This window comes from Juglans microcarpa x Juglans regia, chromosome 2D (genome assembly GCF_004785595.1).
Source record: "Juglans microcarpa x Juglans regia isolate MS1-56 chromosome 2D, Jm3101_v1.0, whole genome shotgun sequence".
Taxonomy (NCBI): Eukaryota; Viridiplantae; Streptophyta; class Magnoliopsida; order Fagales; family Juglandaceae; genus Juglans; species Juglans microcarpa x Juglans regia.
The window spans coordinates 32,581,896-32,592,168 of record NC_054596.1 but is presented as its reverse complement, the minus strand read 5'-3'; the positions used below and the strand labels follow the sequence as shown (position 1 = coordinate 32,592,168).

The 10,273-nt window shown below is 37.4% G+C and overlaps 2 pseudogenes; both read right to left on the bottom strand.

The window, feature by feature from the left end:
* Nucleotides 1–1,797: 1,797 nt before the first annotated feature.
* Nucleotides 1,798–5,745, bottom strand: LOC121249443 (annotated as a pseudogene).
* Nucleotides 5,746–8,968: 3,223 nt separating this feature from the next.
* LOC121251236 lies at nt 8,969–10,065 on the bottom strand (annotated as a pseudogene).
* Nucleotides 10,066–10,273: the final 208 nt, after the last annotated feature.

Below are 10,273 nucleotides of genomic sequence, written 5' to 3'. Positions count from 1 at the left end.
AAAATATATTTCCAATTCTTTAAACACTTTCTTATAAAATAAGTCTATGACTAATATATTTATTTAAGTAAAAACTCTTGTTTAAAATATTAAGTCCAACATCAGAGTGCAGCCCATAAAACTACTAAACTTTAGGATAAAATTATCATAAAAGTAGAACCCACGTAATAGCACAACTCAAGCCCATTTCACAAAACTTTACGTGAACTTAAAACATGTGTTTAAAACTTTGAGGGTGGAATTGGAATTGCACCTAATCAAGGCTTCTAGAGATTTCATTGAAGGGCAGTTTTGTAAGTTCAATGAAAAACAAACATGCAAAGCTTTAATGAAAAGGAAATCTGGAAATCTGTTAACGTAGAAATGAAAAGTTTCATTGAAGAAGAGAGCTATCACGCGACAGGGAGAAACCAACTCACTGTGTGAGGAAAATCGATGCGACATATCTGTGAAGATCAACGACGGTGAAGCTGAAAATGGGGTCTGAATATTGTGGAGTTTAGAAAGAGAAAGGACTTAGTCTTTGTAATACTAATTGAGAATCAAAAGAACACAGAGAGAGAGGGAGAGAGAGAGAGAGAGAGAGAGAGAGAGAGAGTGAGAAAATGGCGGATGGAGGGAAAAAAACTTACCGAGAGGAGGAGCTGACGTGCGTTGACTCTGGGTGGCTAGGGAAAGGGTGGTTTGTTGCAGTGGCTGCTAGTTGCTCGGAGGGACGCTGTGGTGGTTGCTGGACAGAGTAAAAGGCTTATGCATAAGTGAGTTTCTTCGTATTTTCGTGTGTTTAAAGCAAAGGGTTTTCGTGGGATTTATAGACGATGGGAAAAGGAATGTTTGCTGATAGGATTTTAGAGTTGGTTCTGATTTGGGTTTACCAAATTAGGGGATAAGGATGAGTATGAGGTTAGGATCATAAAAAATCAAAAGATGAGTTTCAGTGGAGATAGGAAGAACTGAGATTTAAATTCAAACCAAAATTCTAATGGGATGTAAAATCTGATAAAATCTAGTAATAATTATTAGAATTAATAATAAAACAAAACTCTAGTAAATTCAAACAAAATTATAATAGTAATTATTAAAATTAATAAATATAAAATTTGATAAGATTATAATAATAATAATAATAATAATAATAATAGAAAAAAAAATAACTAAAAGATCTACTTATATACCCTAAATCTATGACTAGTGTGTTACAAATCTCCCCCACTAAAAGAAAATCTTGTCCCTGAGATGAAACGTACCTCAATTAAATAAGTAGGGGTATTTCTCTCTCTTGTCTTCCTCGTGTTCCCAAGTGGCTTCTCTCTCGTTGGGGTGACTCCAAAGTACTTTGACCATTTGAATAGTTCTATTTCTTAGCACATGGGCCTTCTGTGCTAATATTCTCATTGAAATTTCTTCATAGCTGAGGTCGTCTCGAATCTGAAGAGGCTCGTATTCCGATACATGTGTGGGATCCGTGGCATATTTTTGTAACATAGAGACATGAAACACGTTATGCACTGCCGACAAGTGAGGTGGAAGTGCTAGTCTGTAAGCTGCAACACCTATTCTTTCTAATATCTCAAAAGGACTTATGTACCTTGGGCTTAGCTTTCCCTTTTTACCAAAATGCATTATCCCTTTCATCGGTGCAACCTTCAAGAATACTTTGTCTTCTATATCGAATTCTAATTCTCGTCATCGTTGGTTTGCATATTTTTTTTGTCGCTCTTGTGCTATGGCGAGTTTCTTTCTAATAATTGATATTTTCTCACACATGTCTTGTATAATTTCTTGTCCCAGTATCCTCTACTCTCCTACCTCATCCCAGTAGAGGGGCGACCTACATTTACGTCCATAGAGAACTTCATACCGCGCTGCCTGAATACTTTCCTGATAACTATTATTATATGCGAACTCAATAATGGATAGATACTTAATCCAACTACCTTTAAATTCCATCACGCACACTCTAAGCATATCTTCTAGGATCTGAATTGTCCTCTCTGACTGACCATCTGTCTGAGGATGAAATGCCGTGCTGTAAGTCAGTTGAGTTCCCAACTCCTTCTGTACCTTCCTCCAAAAAACTGAAGTGAATCGAGTATCTCTGTTAGAGATGATCTTAGATGGTATCCCATGTAATATGACAATCTCTCTAATGTACAATTCTGCCAGTCTATCTATGAAGTACGTCATCTGAATAGGAATAAAATGGGCTGATTTTGATAGTCGGTCAACAATCACCCATGCTGCATTCTGACCTCCTAGCACCTTCGGGAATCCTGAAACAAAGTCCATCCTAATCTCATCCCAAGTCCACACTGGTATTGGGAGTGGCTGAAGTGTACCTGAGGGTCTTTGATGCTCTGCTTTGACTTGTTGACATGTGAGACACTGTGCTATATATGTCACTATCTCTCGCTTCATCCCACTCCACCAAAAGTGTTGTTTTAGATCCCGATATATCTTGGTGCTCCCCGGATGAACTGTGTAGAGTGAACGATGAGCTTCTCTCAAAATCAAATCTTTGATTACTCTATCATTGAGTACACATAATCTTCCCCTAAATCTCAAGGTGCCATCATCTGATACTAGATAATTAGGTCTCTTACCCTATGCTATTTCTTCTTTAATCTTCATCAATTCTGTATCACTTGCTTGGACGACCTTAATTTGATCTATCAATGTTGAACCTAGGGTCAAACTATTCATCTTAGATTGAGTGTCCTGGATTACCTCAATGCCTGCTCGCTCCATGTCTAGTAGTATATTCTTATTAGGAGTAAACATCGTAGCCAGGGTGCCAGAGGATGACTTTCGACTAAGTGCATCTGCTACGACGTTTGGTTTACCAGGATGGTAGTTAATATTACAGTCATAATCCTTCAGAAGTTCCAACCATCTCCGTTGTCTCATATTCAATTCTTTCTGTGTGAAGAAATATTTCAGACTCTTATGGTCGGTATAAATCTTGCACTTCTCACCATAAAGATAATGTCTCCATATCTTCAAGGCAAAAACCACTGTTGCAAGTTCCAGATCATGGGTTGGGTAATTATGCTCATAATTCTTTAGCTGTCGGGAAGGGTATGAAATTACTTTCTCATTCTGTATTAAAACACAACCTAAACCCTTTAGTGAAGCATCGCTGTATATAACAAATCTTCCATCTCTCGAGGGAACTGTAAGAACTGGTGCCGTCACTAATCTTTTCTTCAATTCTTAGAAGCTGTCCTCACACTCATTTGTCCATAGGAACTTCTCATCCTTTCTTGTCAACTTTGTCATCGGAGCTGTTATACTTGAAACTCCTTCTATAAATCTTCTGTAGTAGCCAGCGAGACCTAAGAAACTTCGTACCTCATTGACATTACTAGACTTGACCCATTTTACCACTGCCTCAACCTTCGCTGGGTCCACCGAAATTCCTTTTGCTAATATCACGTGTCCCAAAAAGAAAATCTCTTGTAACCAGAACTCGCATTTCTTAAATTTTGCATACAACTTCTTTTCTCTTAGTGTTTGAAGAGCAATCCTTAAATGCACCTCATGCTCTTTGCTACTCCAAAAATAGATGAGAATATCATTGATAAAAACTATCACAAACTGGTCCAAATAATCCTTATATACCCTATTCATAAGATCCATGAAAGCTGCGGGGGTATTAGTTAGACCAAATGGCATAACAAGGAATTCATAGTGTCCATATCGTGTCTGGAAAGCCGTCTTCTGCACATTTGTCTCCTTAACCTTCAACTGGTGATATCTAGATCGCAAATCTATTTTAGGAAAGACTTGGGCTCCCTGAAGTTGATCAAATAAGTCGTCTATCTGGGGCAGAGGGTATCTGTTCTTGATAGTTACTTTATTTAACTCCCTGTAGTTAATACATAAACGCATAGACCCATCCTTCTTCTTCACGAAAAGTACTGGAGCACCCCATGGAGAAACACCGGGGCGTATGAAACCTTTTTCTAATAACTCTTGTAATTGATCCTTGAGTTCCCTTAACTCAACTGGAGTCATGTGGTAGGGAGCTTTAGATATAGGCGTTGTTCCTGGAGTGAGATCAATCGCGAATTCTACTTCTTTATCCTGTGGTAACCCTGGAAGATCTTCAGGAAACATGTCTCTAAATTCTCTAACTGCTTTTATGTCTTCAATCTTGAGTCCATCTTCTGATGGTAAGACCAAACTCGCTAGGAATCCCATGCACCCTTGTCTCAGAAGTCTGGTAGCCTGTAAAGTTGAGATTACATGAGGATGGGAACTTTCTCGTTCTGACTGAAAACTAAACTCCTCCCATTGTAGATTTAAAGACTACTCTCTTATTAAAGCAATCCACACAGGCATGGTTCTGGGACAACCAGTCCATTCCCAAAATCACATCAAATCCGGACATATTAAATATGATTAAGTCTGCAGGGAGAATTCTCCCTTGAATCTCTATCGGACATCCAATTAGCATAGAATCACAAATGATATGTTCCCCTGAGGGTGTAGCAACAGACATGCTAGGTTCTAGTAGTTCAGGTATCTTCTCAGTCAAAGGTGAATAATGATTTGAAATGAAAGAATGAGTAGCATCGAAATCGAATAAAATGGAGGCATGACGTGAAAATAACGATAATGTGCCTATATAGATGTCACAACAACTTAGAGCTATCAGGATCATATGATTTATTCATCATATAATAGACACATCTAAATTTAGGATAAAGAAATGTACCTGTGACTACATCATTTGACGCTTCAGCATCAACAGGGGTGAGGGTATATACTCTTGCTGTAGTTGTATCTTATGTCCTCTACTCCTACCTGGTTCCCCGGGTCTCTTTATTGGGCAGTCCCGAGCTAGATGGTTTCGCTTCCTGCACTTGAAATACACGTTCTGGCCATAGATACATTTTCCCAAATGTCTTCTCCCACATGTTGCGCAAGTGGGGTAAGTTTGCCCTGTTGGTGGTGCCCCTGACGATTCTCGATATGAGGCTTCTTGTCCTTATGCGACACTGATTGGAGTTGTTGCTGCTGTTGCTGATGCTTCCTTTGGTTGTTGTACTCAATGTTTTCTTGGAGGTCTTCTTCAACAATGGTAGCTCGAGTGACTAGCTTTGTGAAACTCCGAATCCTGAGAGTACGCACACGTTCTCGAATCCCACGATCCAGTCTGCGCTCGAATTTTTCATCTTTCTTTTCCTCATCTGGAATTAAGTAACTGGCGAAACGGGAAAGCTCCATGAATTTCATAGCATACTGTGCTACTGTCATTGTTCCTTGAGTGAGGTCCATAAATTGGCGAGCTCTCGACTCCCGAAGGGTCCGTGGGAAAAAGTGATCTAGAAAGATTCTCTTGAAATGTTCCCAAGAAATGGGGACTGCTTCCCCAAATTCCAATTGAACTGATGCCTGAGTCGACTTCCACCACTTTTTTGCCATGTCAGTCAAATGGTAAGTGGCATATTTCACCTTTTGATCATTCGTGCAGTAGAGCGCTTCAAAAATCTGCTCCATACGTTCAATCCAGCTTTCCACATCTAAGGAATTCAATCTGCCAACGAAAGTAGGGGGATGCTGGCGGGAAAATTGTTCCAAGGTACAACCGGCCTATGGAGCTCTAGATGCCATAAATTGGCCACTAACCAGTGATTGGAAAAATTGGGTAGCAGCTGCGACAAGAGGGTCTGAGTTATCATTCTGATTAGATCCAGAAGATCCCTCTCGATTTGGGTGATTTCTAGTGCTGGTGGCCATGATCTACGTCAAGATGTCATAATAACAATTATCTAGTATTTGATAAAAATGTAAAATAATGACAATAAAACAACTACAATGATGGTTCTAATTAGAAAAACTATAAGTTATTCAACCCTAAATAAAAAAAAAAAACCTCGATTACTCACTGGTAGGCTAGGAGCATCCTAGGTAATAACTCTAGAATTTATATAAGTTTTTTTATTTCCAAAACAAAAGTCCATAGAATCTCTCGTACGGCTCTGATACCAAATTGTAACACTCCCTTCCAGTAGGTTAGGAGTGTCATGTATTTTTCATAAAATAAACTCGGCAAGAGATCTCATATTTCATAAATGAAATTAGAATTTATTTTGTAGAAAAATGTCTAATAAAATGTCTTAAAAAACATTAAATGAATAAACTGAATAAATTTATGTCATAAAAGAAAATTTTATTCTAGAAAGTCTAAAACTAAAATCAATTGCTCCTTCTAATCCTGACCTGCCTGCTTGTATTCATCATTCTCACCTGGGTAGTTAAAAACATGAAAACAAACTAAAATGAGTCGAAGACTCAGCAAGAAATCCATTACAACATAAACATAATAAACGTAAGGTTTTCATAAAAGTTTTCATGCTGAAAGTTTAAATTCATGACTGTTCATACTGATGCTCATGCTATGTATGATTGATTTAACTGAATTAACTGACTGGTCTGACTGATTTATCTGATTTAACTGATTTATCTGACTGGCAAACACACCTAACCCTGTGTGCGAGGTTGTGCACCGGCCCCATATCCCGCGGCTGCAGGGGGAGCCGCTGATAGTATTTTGGCATACTATGGTGGACCACGCTTGAGCCTATGGCTTGCACATCTTCCCTGAAAGTGAACTGCATTGGTACCTTAAATCTGAATGGCCATCTAATTAACTAATCTTATCTTATTTTGCACTTGAACTTAAGATAGGTTATGTGTCTTATACACATGAGATGCATGACATATTACATACATAATTATAATTTCTGAATTTGAACATGATGCGAAATGATATAATCGTATGCTATGCTGGATGACATATTTGTATATGACATGAGTGGTGCATAAATAATAGCTGGAAATGAACTGGCTTGAATAATACTTATATATAAGCTGAACTGTGATGATCCTAATTTGTGATCAAATTACTTACCTCGATGTGCTTCTTCTTGAATCTCACTTCGTAACTCGTCACCTATACGCAATATTAACTATCACTGAATCTTTCTAGGAACAACATGTACTAATATCCTACTTAATTAAATTCATAATCCAAAAGATAGTAAAATAAATCTTTGTGTAACACCATAATCGATAAATCTTGATATTTTAAATTACTTAAACACTAATAATATATTATAATTTAGTAGGATACTAGGGCTATTTTAAAATAAGTCATAAAAATCCAAATTCTTAAAATAGGTTTCATTTCTTAATATAATTATTTAAAAACTCATAACATATTCCTTAATTTTTCTATTTAAAGTATAACATAATAATTTTATTAAAATCATACTAAATTGACAAAGGAAATATTAACTAAAATATTAGGCTCAATTGTATACTTTAAAATGTATTTCTAATTCTTTAAACACTTTCTTATAAAAAAAGTCTATGCCTAATATATTTATTTAAGTAAAAACTCTTGTTTAAAATATTAAGTCCAACATCATAGTGCAGCCCATAAAACTACTAAACTTTAGGATAAAATTATCATAAAAGTAGAACCCACGTAATAACACAACTCAAGCCCATTTCACAAAACTTTACGTGAACTTAAAACATGTGTTTAAAACTTTAAGGGCTGAATTGGAATTGCACCTAATCAAGGCTTCTAGAGATTTCATTGAAGGGTAGTTTTTGTGAGTTCAATGAAAAACAAACATGCAAAGCTTTAATGAAAAGCAAATTTGGAAATCTGTTAACGCATAAATGAAAAGTTTCATTGAAGAAGAAAGGTATCACGCGACAGGGAGAAACCAACTCACCGTGAGAGGAAAATGAATGCGACAGATCTGTGAAGATCAACAACGGTGAAGCTGAAAATGGGCTCTGAGTATCGTGGAGTTCAGAAAGAGAAAGGACTTAGTCTTGGTAATACTAACTGAGAATCAAAAGAATATACATATAGAGAGAGAGAGAGAGAGAGAGAGAGAGAATGGCGGACGGAGGGAAAAAAACTTGCCGAGAGGAGGAGTTGACATGCGGTAGCTCTGGGTGGCTGGGGAAGGGTGGTTTGTTGCAGTGGCTGCTGGACAGAGTAAAAGGCTTATGCACAAGTGAGTTTCTTCGTATTTTCGTGTGTTTAAAGCAAAGGGTTTTCGTGGGATTTATAGATGATGGGAAAAGGAACGTTTGCTAATAGGATTTTAGAGTTGATTCGGATTTGAATTTACAAAATTAGGGGATAAGGATGAGTATGATGTTAGGATCATAAAAAATCAAAAGATGAGGTTCGGTGGTGATAGGAAGAACTGAGATTTAAATTCAAATCAAAATTCTGGTGGGACTTAAAATCTAGTAATAATTATTAGAATTAATAATAAAACAAAACTCTAGTAAATTCAAACAAAATTATAATAGTAATTATTAAAATTAATAAATATAAAATTTGATAAGATTATAATAATAACAATAATAGAAAAAAAAAAAAAAAAAACCTAGAAGATCTACTTATATACCCTAAATCTATGACTAGTATGTTACAAGTCCACTTTTCAAAATATGCTAAATGCATGTGTATATTTAAATTCTCTCTCTCTTCTATTAAAACAAGAGCAACTCATGAGATAGTGGATTAACGCCCATTACAATTTAACTATCGTTCACACAACTAGTTTAGTATTGTATTACTGCATGCTTTTTATGGGCCCAATTTCTGATTGCGATTTCGAGGAATAAGTTGATGTCAATTATAATACCGTTAAAATACCCATACTCCCTTCATTCATCCATATTCTTAGTATATTTCTAGCTTTACCAGTGTTTCTTTGAACGCATTTTCATTGTCAAGTCTTTTCAAACAATTGGGCGCTGGTCGGGAGAATAAGGATACAACAAAAAAGGTTTACATACATCATGTGTAAACCAGAGAGTTTACACTTAGATTTTCATTACTTAGAATTGAAATGACTGAAAACAAGTAGTGCATCATATTGCATGTGTGGTGGCGGACATTGACTTTGAATGTGATTTATAAGTTCTATGCGGTCGGATAAGAGGCTTGCATAGCTATACCACATAGGCCTTCCTTTGCATCAACATCTCTTTGCATCCTTATGTACCCTTCTTCACCCCATTCTGTACCCCACGAGTTTTTCACCAGCCAATACTTGGTTCCATCATTAGTAACCCCATAACCAATAGCAGTAACGCCGTGGTCTAGATTAGTACCACACTCTCCTGTAAAAATTCCGCTTGAATAGAATTGGAAGTCAGATCCTCCAGCATCTATGGCAACAGAAATTGGCTGATTAGCTACAGCCTTAAGAAGTGCCTTCTCACTGTTGGCTGGCACATCTTCGTAGCCGTTTATGTTGGCTGCATGGTTGGCTTCTCCCTTTGTGTTGCAGGTTCCATCCACACCTGTGTAAGGATAGTTGGCTTCTGTAGTGAGACCATGATTGTTTTGGACGAATTGGAAAGCATTGTCCATCAAACCACCGCTACATCCTTGGTCGACTCCTTTAATGTCGCAATCAACCAGCTCTTGCTCTGACAATGAGATTAGTTTACCACTTTTTAGCTTAGTAATTCCTTCCATGGCTGCCACTGCTGAAAATGCCCAGCAACATCCTACATTTCATCACCAAAAAGTGTTAAGAAACATAAATTGGACTTAGTTCATCTCAAAATTAGACACTTACCACATTGGCCTTGGTCTTTGATGGGTGTTACAGCTCCCTTCTTTCTCCAATCCATAGTAAAAGGCAATGCAGTCACATTTTGATATTTGAAGGTAGAAGTCTTTGTTGAGCACTCATGCCCCTTGAATCTATTTCGAGAGGCTTTGAACTCTTCATTCATAAGATCTGCAAATTGGTTGACTCCTAACTTGTAAGGTTTGTTTCCAACGCCGTTGAAAGATTCTATAAGCGCCACATTTTCCTTAAATATCTTCAAACGCTTCTCCTTCTCCTAATTATTTTCGTATAACCGTCCATAACGAGCCATCCATTGTTCATGCATCTCCCGCATTGTCACATCTTGGAGGGTGCGAGCAGCAACTTGAGAAGCCAAAGCTCCCAAAGTGAGGACCAAAGCATAACAAATGCATTGGCAATAGTTAGAGAAGCCCATGGTTTGTTCTGGTTGCTGCAATGACTAGCATACTTGCTCTTGACATTTATATTGTAAGGCCCTGCCTCTTCATCAAAGTGGCCCGGATCAGTGCGTGAAAATGGCCCAGCCATTTTCGTGTTTAGTGAGAATCCCGAACGACGTCGTTTTTGAGGTGAGTATTTTCTTCTTCAACTTCCGTTTCTTTCCGCATTTTTCTGTTTCAGTT